This window comes from Callorhinus ursinus, unplaced genomic scaffold (assembly GCF_003265705.2).
Source record: "Callorhinus ursinus isolate GAN/ISIS: 27379988/994484 unplaced genomic scaffold, GSC_fseal_2.0 scaffold6, whole genome shotgun sequence".
NCBI lineage: Eukaryota > Metazoa > Chordata > Mammalia > Carnivora > Otariidae > Callorhinus > Callorhinus ursinus.
In genome coordinates, this window is record NW_027397068.1 from 23,179,254 (window position 1) to 23,191,504 (window position 12,251).

Consider the following 12,251-nt stretch of genomic DNA (forward strand, 5'->3'; position numbering starts at 1 on the left):
TTTGTTTTTGTTTTTGTTGTTATCCACCCCCCAGTTGTCCTCGCAAAAGAAAACTGAAGTCTCCCTCTCTAACTTGTTTGTTAATAATGCTGCAAATTATCTCTTAGGACTAGAGTTAGCCAAATGACTAATTTCAACCAATAAGGTGCTTTTATAATTTTAAATTTTGTAAGGACATATTCCCAAAGCAGGAAAACTTATTTGGTCACTTTTTTGATGAATTTAATTGATATGTACAAGGACAATTTGCTTATCTAAATTTGATTCTCACATATTGCATTTTTAGAATATAGATTTCTTTATCCTAGCCACAAGTATCTATCTGCATGCTGTGCTTGTTCTTTTCAATTAGCACCTCCCACACCTCAGATGAATTCTTATTTCTTCCATTATTGTTTTATGCTCCAGAGGTTTACCCCAAGACATTGCATTTCCTGTGCTCCTCCTTTAGCTAGTATGCCATTGTATTTGGCCAATGGGAGATATTGACAGGAGATGGGGAGGTAGAGACAAAGAGAGATTGGGATAGTCTTCCTTCTTGCCCTCTGCTCTAGGCTGTGTTTGGCAACAACTGAATCTCTCTTGGACTAATTTTATTTCCTTTTGTCCACTACTCAGTAATTCTAACTCTGTCTGGGTTCCAAAAGCATAATTTTCCAAATTTAATCTCTTCATTCTTAGGGGTGATAGCAATTTTTAGATATTGTTAGTCTGGTTGCCTTAATATCCCTTATTGAGTGTCAACTTTTCCCACATGTCTAAAAGTTGTCCTTTTATTATATTCTCTTGAATTATTTGACTGGTTTCTATTTTTTAATGGAACCATGACAGATACCTATACATCATATAAGGTTCTGTTTTTAAAAGGAGTAGGAAAGCAGAAGTCCAAACAGTGTTTGGAGAAAGGCAGTTATTACCAATCCAGGCTTATATTCTGGGACAAAAATTCTTAAGTATTATCTGCTTTAAGAGTACCAGAATGTTTTTAGTTAGTGAGAGTGTGACTCCTTTCAGGTGCAAATAGAACAAGGATCCACAAGCTGAACTACAGCGGTGAAGACAAGAAGATATACTATTGATGGTAACATATTCCTGACATTATTTGTACCCACAGATTGGGGACATAGGAAGGCATGAACTGCACAGTCTTAAAAATTAACTTTGACATCTAATTTAAATAAAATAAGATAACTTTAAGGCCCATTAGTAATTTTATTCACCGATGACTTCTGTGCATTCTAATTATGATATCCAAAAATCAGATATAGATTTTTGATTATGTTATTTAAATGATTTTTTTTTCTTACCAGAACTCTGATAAAATACTTAAAATTCTTTTTCTCAGAAGAAGTAATGAGTAGAATTAGAAATGCCTCTTTATGCTGGGTACAGACCTTCCAAACAGAGATGAATTAGTCTCTCTGCTATCTGGTCCCTGAGCACTATTTAAAATGATCAAATGTACTTATGATCACAGAAACTCTCCAGTGAAGTTTTGTAGTCCATCAGTGTACAAAATCAGCGTTTTTTCAATTAGTGTAAAAGACTGAGTGACTGCACAATTTTATCTAGTAAGAGGAAGATGACTGAATTAGTAAGAAAGCTGGTCTCTACTGGGGAAAGCCAGATCAGTGGATGGTATTAACTTCATTTTTTTCTATTCATATCACTGCATAGTGAATTGAATAATAAGTGAGTTGGGATATTGAAACTAAACCATACTAAAAGTATTTGTCTTATGAAATTTAAAACTGGAATGTATCTGAATAGTACATTTACTCTTTCTTTCACCTTGAATATACTATTATATGAGCTGTGCCAATGAGAAATGAAAAATTGTTATTAGTTTTATTCATTCCTCTTTTTACTCTAGATTAGATAAGGAATATTCACACACAGAGTTTCTAGTTATCCAATATACAGAAGTCTCAGCAGTGAACAATAGGCACAATGCTACAGCTAAGAAGACCTTTCAGGAAGTTTGGCAGCACAGTCATGGAGGCCTTATGAGAGGAGCCAGCAATGAGAAGATACAGTTTAGAGTGAAATTGGTAACTTTGGCAGCCGTATTTGCTATGAGATGTAGATTAATAAGAATAAGTTAAGGAGACAATCAACTGTTGAGGGAGATATAACAGAAATAGGGGCTGTAGAATAAGAAGGCAGTGTCAAGCCATAAGCAAAAAGAACAAAATACATTTTGGGGGGCGTGGAATTAGAGTCCAATGTCGGAGTACTATGATAAGCAAATCTGACCAAATCCGAATAAATTCTGAATTCATTACTTACTGATAAAAGTCTTGTTCAAAATCTATGTGAATAAACCAAGGATTGATCCAATAATATAGTTTTCACATGCCATTTTTCTCAGCGCCCACATTTTCTATCCCCTTAACTCTGGGAATTCCAACACATGCCTTCAATAAATTATCTTTGTGCCTATAAAGCTTTATCTGAAGCCCCTCATACAGAATTATCTGTTTTCTAAAATTCCAATAACACGTTTTATAGTACTTAATACATTGTCAATTTTAAAGTACTTGTCACCTAGACAAGGGAGGACAGAAGATACACACCCAGAGTAAGTTTACTCTGCTCAGGTCAGGGGTGAAGAATCACTCCTGAAAAGACAGAAACTATTATGGAAGTGCTTCTAGAAAATGTTATTATTACTAACAGAAAGGAAACAGATACAGAGGAAAAATGACTTACTATTACATGTTTGCTCTTAGGCCTTGATCTCAGTTATTTTCTCCAGCTCAAGTATTCTGTATTAGCCTGGGTTTAGTAAGGAAGTTTTTCTAAGCAGAAAAGGATTTTATACATGAACTGGGTTCTTTCAAAATTATCAAGTGGAATGAAGAAAGTTGAGTGAGCTACCACAAATGTATTAGAATTTTGCCTTGTATTTTCCTGAGGCAGATCCCGAGGGAATGAAGGATGAAGGAGGATCTGTACAAGTTATCAGTGAGCATTCAGTTAGAAAAACAGAAGCTACATTAGCTATCTCAACAGAGAAAATTTAATATAAGAAATCGGTTAAACAGATATTGGAGAACTTAAATGACAGAAGGGGAAGAAATGAAGTAAGGCAGGAGGGATAAATGAGAGAATGGGTATTGCCTTTCGATATGGGAAAAAGCTTTGGAGTTCTCAGAACCTAGAGGCCAAGAGTAGCATCTACACAGATTTGGGAATCAGGCATGTGAAGAGAGGTTGCCAAGCCAGCTAGTCTGGTAAACCAGAGGTGGCCAGGGGGATTCTATAGATAATAACTAACACCTTTGAGCAAGGAGTAATGCCTAGTGCTTTAGAAGCTCAGGATAAGGTCCCAGAACCGGGGCTGAGATGCTACTCAGCAGATAGCGTCATCTGTCAGTGTTGGTATCACATCCTTTCAGATGTGTAGAGCTGGAAGTCAGCTTAATTCTGGTAACCCCCCAGAGGGGAGGGGTGGTGATGAGGATGGTTCTGAAAGACCCAAACTATTCTAGGAATTCAAAACCACTGCTGCAGCAAGGGGGAAGCAACACTGATAAAGTGACACTGAGAGGGACAACAGGCACTGACAGGTCCCTTCTTTCCTCCTTTGTCTCAGTCTCTCTCCAGTGCCTGTACTGAAAAAGCATAAGAGGAATCCACATGACAAAGAATTATACATTGCAGAATCCTCCCTGCAGTATCAAAAATCAAAGCATAAACTTATAGATTTAAAGCTGAGATTCAAATGGTTTTATAACCAGCAAGAATAAGACACATAATTTTAAACTCTAATTAGGACTCCTAACCCTGAGAAATATCCTAGCTTTATGGATCAGCTCATGACAGAGATAAAGCACATTTGGCTTTATAGCTGCAGAGAGAGTAAGCTAAGTAGTGATAATTAAGCACTAAATAACAATATAATAATTGACTTATTACACTGCCATGAGCTATATTATAAGCCCACTTTATAACTTGTTCTCCTTGAAAGGGATGGGGGTGGGCAGAGGCAAACACTAAAAATGCAACAGTGATATTGTGATATATTAAGGATGATCACATACTCTTTGCTACCCCTCCACTCATAGGCAGACTCTAATCGCCCTCTCTTGAACCTGGGCTGGCCTGTATGATTTGACCAATCAAATACAGTGACAATGATGTTCTGGGACATTTGAAGCAAGGACATAAAGAATCTCTCCAGCCTCCACCTGGGCCTCACTGTCTTAGGGAACTCTGAGTTGCCATGGCAGAAGTCTGATTACAACACTGGTGAGGCTTAGTGTAGATTCTCTGATTGAGAGTCCCAGCTAAGCCCAGCTTTGGAACTATCTCTGCCAAGGCACAAAACATGGGAGGCCAGATATCTTGGATCATCCAGGGCAGCCCTCTGCCAGCTGAAAACCCCTTAGCGATATCTATTAGCAACATGCGGAATGGAAAAGTCAGCCTGCCTGAACTCATGCCCCACAAACTGATGAGGTAGAATAAAATGATCATTGTTTCAAGCCGATAAATTTTGGGATCGTTTGTTCTGTAGCAATAGATAGTGGACTGGATGGATCTACATAGGATCAGAGATACTCAGAATTTCCATGAGTCTTTTTAAGGCAACACATGCAAGGTCGAGTGTTAGTTTTCCAGTTTACTCCAAATAGCCTTTTCCACATTATTCTTGAAAGGAGAGTAAATAGACACAAAAATGAGAGGAAGTGATAGAAGCAAGTAGCATATAGTAAATAAAAGAAAACGAAAAAAAAAACACAAAAAAATAAAGAACACAATTCTCTATATTCTCGGGGAAAATGGACTCGGAATAAATAGAGAAATATGAGGTAATAAAATGACAGGAAGAATGGGAAAGTGAGGTGTTTAATTTTTTATTTTTTTTGTATAATGTTTTTAGGTACAGAATTAAGGTCTTCTGACTTACTGTAAGATAAAAAATTTTTGAAAGACCAATATTTCTAGAAACAACTTCAAAATTAGGATAATGTTTAAAAGCAGTATGTGGTAGTATCAGAAACCTGGAACCAACAGAATTGGAGGGGCAGATATCACAAGGAAGGGATAATTCAGGAAAGGCCAGCTAATGATCCGCAGCTTTTTACCTGGAAACAGTGGGTGAAGCAGAAGCTGTGCAGAGTGGGAGATTTAATATAAGCCTCAAAACTCTGAGTAAGTGGAGAAGGGATTTTTTTTTTTTTCAGGCTTATAGTTCTAGGAAGAAAGATTAAAATATAGAACCCTTCCAGAAAGGGTCCCTGGTGAAACATTAGGCTCTCAGTTGAAAGCCCTGGACTATACCCTATGAAAAAGAGCAAAGCAGATAGAAAATGAGCCTTACACTAACTGCAACCCAGCTTCAATTTATCTCAATCCCTGACTGGATTAAGATGATAAACCCCCACTTTTCTCTGGCTAGCAGTGAAAAGAGTGAGCCCTCTTTAGAGACAGATAACATCATAATGTGCAAAGTCTTTAAAGATATACTTCAGTTCAGCAACTGAATAATTTTGATGCAAATTCAGGTTCTTATTTTAGCTTCAAAACACTTGGTGTATTTATCATTTGTGTACAGGACACTATAAAGTGGCACCCGTGTTCCCTGTCTCAGGGTGATCATGACTTTACATAATTCTTTCCCCTTCCTGGACCTGCAACTTTCTTTGTTGACCAACAGAACATTACACCCTTCATTATGTTATGTTAAATTGCACTCTGTCTTGCTAGCAGTATTTCTCCCTGTTCTTTTGACGACGTAAGCCACCATGTGTCAAGAAATAGCAGGTAGCCTCTAGGAGCTGAGAGCTGCCTATAGGTAGGAAGAAGCCAGGGTCCTCAGTTTTACCAGAAAACAAGAAAAAGAAGGAAGAGAGAAGGACTAGAAGGAAAGGAGAAGATGGACAAGGAGGAGAGGAAGGTGAAGAAGGAGGGGGAGGGGAGAAAGAGAAAGAAGAGAATTATGCCAGCAATCTGAGTTTAGAAATCAATTTTTCCTCAGCTGAGCCTCTATATAGGAATCCAACTCTGGAAAACACTTTGCTTGTAGCCTTGCAGAGAACCAAGGTAAGTTATGACCAAGTTTTGATGCACAGAAATTTTCAGATAATAAGCATGTATTTTTTTATGGTACTAAGTTTATGATACTGGTTATGCAATAATAGATAGCTAATACATAGTCTTAAATGTTTTAATATTTGTTTATTTGTTTAATGAGATAGTCTTCTGACTTCTCCAGTGGCTCCAAAAGGGCAAGTTTATGTTTTTATTCTGGCTGGTGGTCTTTGTCAGTGGTTACTTTTATTTTTCAGCTCATTGAGCTCAGTTCTAATTGTTGGAATACCCCAAGTTTGGTGGCACTACAACAAGGTAGAGGGCAAAGCTGTCTTCTGTTGGTTGGCAGAATGGTAGCTTGGCCATCTGCCACCTGCTAATGCACTTTTAGGAAGCCTTCATCCTACCAGATCTCACTATAACGTCCAAATTTCAGGAATAAGATGGTCAGTAAACAATTCCAAATATTTAGTAGTTTTTTTGGAATTAAGAAGCTTAAGAAAAATTCCATGGGGTCATTTTTTACTTTCTGCAAATGTCAAGAATTTCTAGGGAGCAAGCTCCATCTGCTACATTTACATCCTAGCTTCAAGACTTTTTTTCCTGGTACTCAAGCTTCTCATCAGTTCAAGAAGGTAAAACTCATGCAGGTATGTTTCCTTCCAACAGTACCCAAAAATTAAAGTCTCACTTTCGATCTCAGAAGCCATTTGATGCAGACAGACAGCTAGAAAGGGCATGTCCTAGAGGGCTAACCCTCTCTTTTTTAATGCAATCTGTTTTCATTAATACATTGGCTCTAGTAATCTGTGTCTAATTTCCTGATCGTGAAGTAGGACACTAGCAAAGCTCCACAATTAAGTCCTAAAAAGGCCTGCCACCTTCAGAGCTATGGAGTCTATAGGAAAACTGGAGTATTTATGGGGTTTTTCTGAAGAGTCTTTAGTGGCTTGGAGTAGAATTATGGGATTCTTACTAGAAATGCCAACAGTACTGTGCTAAAAATGGATGTCAACACTTCATCTTTATGACAGGTTATCATACACGATGGTGTCCCAGTAGGCTTACAGACCAATGCATTGCAGTGCAGATACACCAGGGTCCTAAGTGCCAGCTTTGCCATGGAGTTTGCAACGCTGAGTGAAAATGCTGAAGTGCCAGTGGTGACAAGGAAATGGTAGATCCAAGCTTTCTGTACAAGGACCAGTTGGGTTGGTTAATTATCTCTGGGTTAGAGGCATCCCTTCCCCAGCATGGGCCACTGTAGCTGACGTAGAAGATTTGTACTGGATGTGGCCCAGTGTTGACACAGGATCAGCCTTACGTAAGAGCATGTTCTGTGACAGAAGGAGACCTCCACATAAATGGTACCCTGAAGTAACCATCACTGGGTTTGGAGTGTGGTTGGAGCTGATGTCTCTATCTTCAGCAGTCTGAAGTCCCAGCGTGAGGGATTCAGGCTAGGTGTCTAGAACGGGTGGAGGAAGAGTAAGAACCAGGACATTAACTGGGAAATGCTGCTCCTTACAGAGTAGCTACAGTTGACTCCAAAACTGAAGATACTTTCATGAGTGATAGAACCATGGCTCCAAGTTTTCACATCCCTACTGCAACCAGCTCATTTTCATTTACTGCCTGATCTGTGGTGATCTGTCTGTGGAACCACAGGAAGTAAATGGAAGCCAGAACAGGGCATGTTTTGCCATCATGGAGCTAAAGAGGAGTAGTCAGCTGCATTCAAGTTAACTTCCTATCAAAATCTTCAATGGTAAAATAGCTTCCATCTTAAGAACAAAAATGTCAATCTTATTTTTCTACAAACTCTTCTGTCCCCAAGTTTCTGATTCATATTTCTGTACCTTCTTATAGACAAACAACTCAAAAGTTGTACTCTCACATTCAACAATTCTTCCTTGAAACACATTCTTCACTTCACTTCTAGATAACAAAGAAATATGTAGCACATGGCTTATTCTTCTTAATCATTCTCACCCAATCTTTTTCTTCCCATCTTTAAACTGTTGGAATTTGCCAGAATTTAGCACTTTATACACTTGTCATTTACATTAATGTCTTGGTAGTCATTTCTAGTTCCAAGGTTTTAAAGTTCCATCAATATAATGATGACTCCCATATTTTAATTCCATCCCATATTCTTATCTAAATTCTAGATTCGTATGTACAATTGCCTATTTGATATATCCATTTTGGTGTCTAATAAGCATCTTAAATTCAAAATATTCAAAACCAAGCTTCCGTTTCCCCCCCACCTCAGCCGCTTCTTCTCTGTTGTTTTTCTTCTCAGTAAGTGATGGCACAGTTTACCCACTTGCTAAACAAATAAATCCCAGGATCTTTCTTGCCTCTCTTTTATAGCCACTTTGTCAGATATTGCTGTTTGTTCTATCTTCACATCATATCTGATATCCACCAAATTCTCACCAACTACATTCTACTTCTCTGGCTTTGTGTCCCTGTATGTGATCTTGAACTCGCCCCTGCAAATATCTACACTCTCATTTCCCAATGCTTCCAATCTCACTCACTCTTCTCTTGCCACACTAATGATCACCAGGCTATTCTAAAAGTGCTAATACTCGTTTCTTCTTCAGAGCCTTTGGGATTGCTTGGCTTTTTGAATATGATACTCTTCCCCATATATTGTATAATTTGTAGAGTTCAGTCCCTAGTTTCATTTGTGTCTCTTCTCACATATCATATCTATATAATGGTCCTTCCTCCACATTCTTTCTTCACTCTCTATACTTTTATTAAGCTTCATTTTTATATATAGCATTTTATAATATATATTATAATTATATTACACTTTTGTTTATTTACTGTTTTTCTCCCCTACTATATATGTAATTCAAAAGGGCATATTAGGGGCACCTGGGTGGCTCAGTCGTTAAGTGTCTGCCTTCGGCTCAGGTCATGATCCCAGGGTCCTGGGATCGAGTCCCATATCGGGCTCCCTGCTCAGGGGAAGCCTGCTTCTCCCTCTCCCACTCCCTCTGCTCGTGTTCCTGCTCTCACTATTTCTGTCTCTGTCAAATAAATAAATAAATTCTTTAAAAAAGAAGGCATATTATTCACAAGGTCAGAGTACTTTTTAATTGTATCTGTAGTTCAGAAATGAGTTAGAATCTCATTACATATCTATTAAATGAACAAAAAATATTGAGCATCACAGTAGGAATATATGTAGTTCATTAAAATATTGTTTTTGAATAATCATTATCCCTATATATAGGCTTTACAAATACCTAGCGTAAAAATGTGAAAATCAACTGATTGAAAGTGTGAATAAATTGGATGGTAAGAATAATTTTTTAATATAATAACAGCCAAATTTAGATAATTCTTTTTTAAATTTTATAAAAATATAATTTGATAAAAGTTACTGTTTATGCTTCTTATAATTTCTATAAAATCAAATCCTTTAGGCACAAATTCTTAAATATAAACATATTTCCAGATCCTTTTTACCTTTTCGCTTTCTATAAATGCACCATTTAATTGAATGGTCAATGATAACTCATCAATAACTATATCTAATATGCAAAAACAAAAGAGAAAATTAATTATAATGGAATCAATATGCACTCCATATCTTATTTTTCTTGCCACCCAAATTAAATGTGAATTATATTTTCTTTAATGTTTCATGTTTAGTACTTTTTAGTACTTTCATTTATATTTAATTTGACAGAATTTGTTGTTAGCATCTCTAAAATGTATAGGCCACATGGTGCATGTGTTAATGCCTCCTGTTTAGAATCATAACAATTTATTACTTATTAAATGTGTATTTTGCTTTGTATATTATAAACTCCCTAAGGGCAAAACAATCTGTTCTAATAATCACAAATTCTTGATTACTAAATTCTAGTCCCTATAGAAATGTTTTCTTCTAGAAATACAGTTTGTGCACTTTTGTTCAAAAGAACTTCACATGTATTTTCTCATTTAATTCTAAAAAAACCTAAGAGAAGGGCCTGATATTGCCAGACGTCAACTGTTACAGTCACTTCCAAAAGAGCTATGTGAATGTGTTAGTGGGGCTCCAGTCTATTTTGCTGATTATACACCACATTCACTTTATATCTAACACAGTGCTCTGGAGTTTCCATTATCTCATAATCTTAAAAACAAGATCAACAACAAAACAAATAATAATTAAAAATAATAATAACAGTTCCCATTCTATCTTAGTCAGTTTGGGCTGCCATAACTAACACAGACTAGGTGACTTAAACAGCAGATATTTGTTTTCTAACAGTTCTGGAGGCTAGAAGTTCAAGATCAAGGTGTTGTCAGGGTTGGTTTGTGGTTTGTTGTTTTGTTGCACATGGAAAGAAAGAAAGAGCTCTGGTATCCCTTATTTCTCTTATGAGGACACCAGTCCTATTAGGGCCTCCATCCTGTTACCTCATTTTACTTAAGTAGCTCTTCAAAGGCCCTATCTCCAAATATTGTGACACTGAGGGTCAGTGCTTCAGTATATAAATGGGGGGGCACATAATTCCATCAATAACACAGACTAGAACAATTTAAAAATTCTTCAAAGGCATCTAAGCATCCTTGATTCTTTTCTAAAACAAAATTCAGATCAGCAGTAGACAACTAGCAAGTTCATCTCTGCTAACTGGCCTTATTCAAAGGAAAACTAAACATATCTTTGTGAGGGGAGGTAGTTTTGCAACTTCGTTTAAATTTAATTTTATTTAAATTCAACTAATAAACATATAATGTAGTTTCAGAGGTAGAGCTCAGTGATTCATCAGTTGCAATGCTCATTACCCAGTGCTCATTACATCACGTGCCCTCCTTAATGTCCATCACCGAGCAACTTGAAGCAAGACTCCCACTGAAGTTAGGCTCCTACTCTTGTACAGAAACTGGGAGTTAGGTGCTCTATCATCCTTGGTGACTGCATTTCAAAGAGATGGTTTTCAGGCTCTTTCTTCTTTCTTTTTTTTCTCCAAGTTTTTATTTTTAAATTATAGTTAGTTGGGGCGCCTGGAATGGCTCATTTGGTTAAGCGTCTGCCTTTGGCTCAGGTCATGGTCTCAGGGTGGAGCCCCATATCAGTTTCTCCGCTCAGTGGGGAGTCTGCTTCTCCCTCTTACTCTCCCTCTGTAATCTCTCTCTCTGTCGAATAAATAAATACAATGTTAAAAAACTAAATAAATTCCAGTTAGTTAACATACAGTGTAATATTAGTTTCAGGTGTACAATTTAGTGATTCATAACTTACAACAATCAGTGCTTATCAAAACAAGTGCCCTCCTTAACACCCATTACCCATTTATTTTTTTTCTTTTTTTAAGATTTTTTATTTATTTATTTATTTGAGTTACAGAGATAGGACAAGTGGGGAGCAGAGGGAGAACCAGACTCCCCACTGAGTAAGGAACCCCATGTGGGGCCTGATCCCAGGATCCTGGGATCATGACCTGAGTGGAAGTCAGAAATTTATTTATTTTTTTTTAATTTTTTTATTTTTATTTTTCCAGAAAAGGTATTTTTTTATTCAAGTAACTGCAAATAGGAAACCAGTTGGGGGGGGGCAGGCTGGGACAAATAATGGCTCCCTCCTCCCCGACAGAACAGGGGGGAGAAGGTAGCCCCTACACCCTTGACGGTCAATACAGCCCCCCCCCCCCCACTCTGCTGCAGCATCCTAGGGGCAGGGCCCCACCTTCCCTGGGACTGGGGTGGTCGGTAACCCAGCCTGTTCTGCCCCGGGCCCCTTCCCCTAAGAGCTTCCAGGAGGAGGGGAACGTGGGCAGAACAGGAGGCGGCAATGAGGATGAACATTTGGCACTGGTCGCAGCAGCAATGACGGATGTCTAAGAATGGAAACATTGAACGAAAACAACGCAACTGTCCAGAGGTAGTTTGTGAACAGAGGAAAAGATGGAACCAGATGGAAGGCAGAAATGTAATTGACTGAGCCACCCAGGCACCCCACCCGTCGCCCATTTAACATATCTGCTCATTCACCTCCCCTCCAGCAAACCTTCTCTATAGTTAAGAGTCTGTTTCCTGGTTTGCCTCTCTTCTTTTTTCCTATGTAAATCTGTTTTGTGTTTTAAATTGCACATATGAGGGGCGCCTGGGTGGCTCAGTCGTTAAGCGTCTGCCTTCGGCTCAGGTCATGATCCCAGGGTCCTGGGATCGAGTCCCACATCGGGCTCCCTGCTCAG

The 12,251-nt window shown here is 38.0% G+C and overlaps 1 pseudogene; it reads right to left on the bottom strand.

The window, feature by feature from the left end:
- Positions 1–6,838: 6,838 nt before the first annotated feature.
- LOC112819439 (zona pellucida sperm-binding protein 4 pseudogene) lies at positions 6,839–7,745 on the bottom strand (annotated as a pseudogene).
- Positions 7,746–12,251: the final 4,506 nt, after the last annotated feature.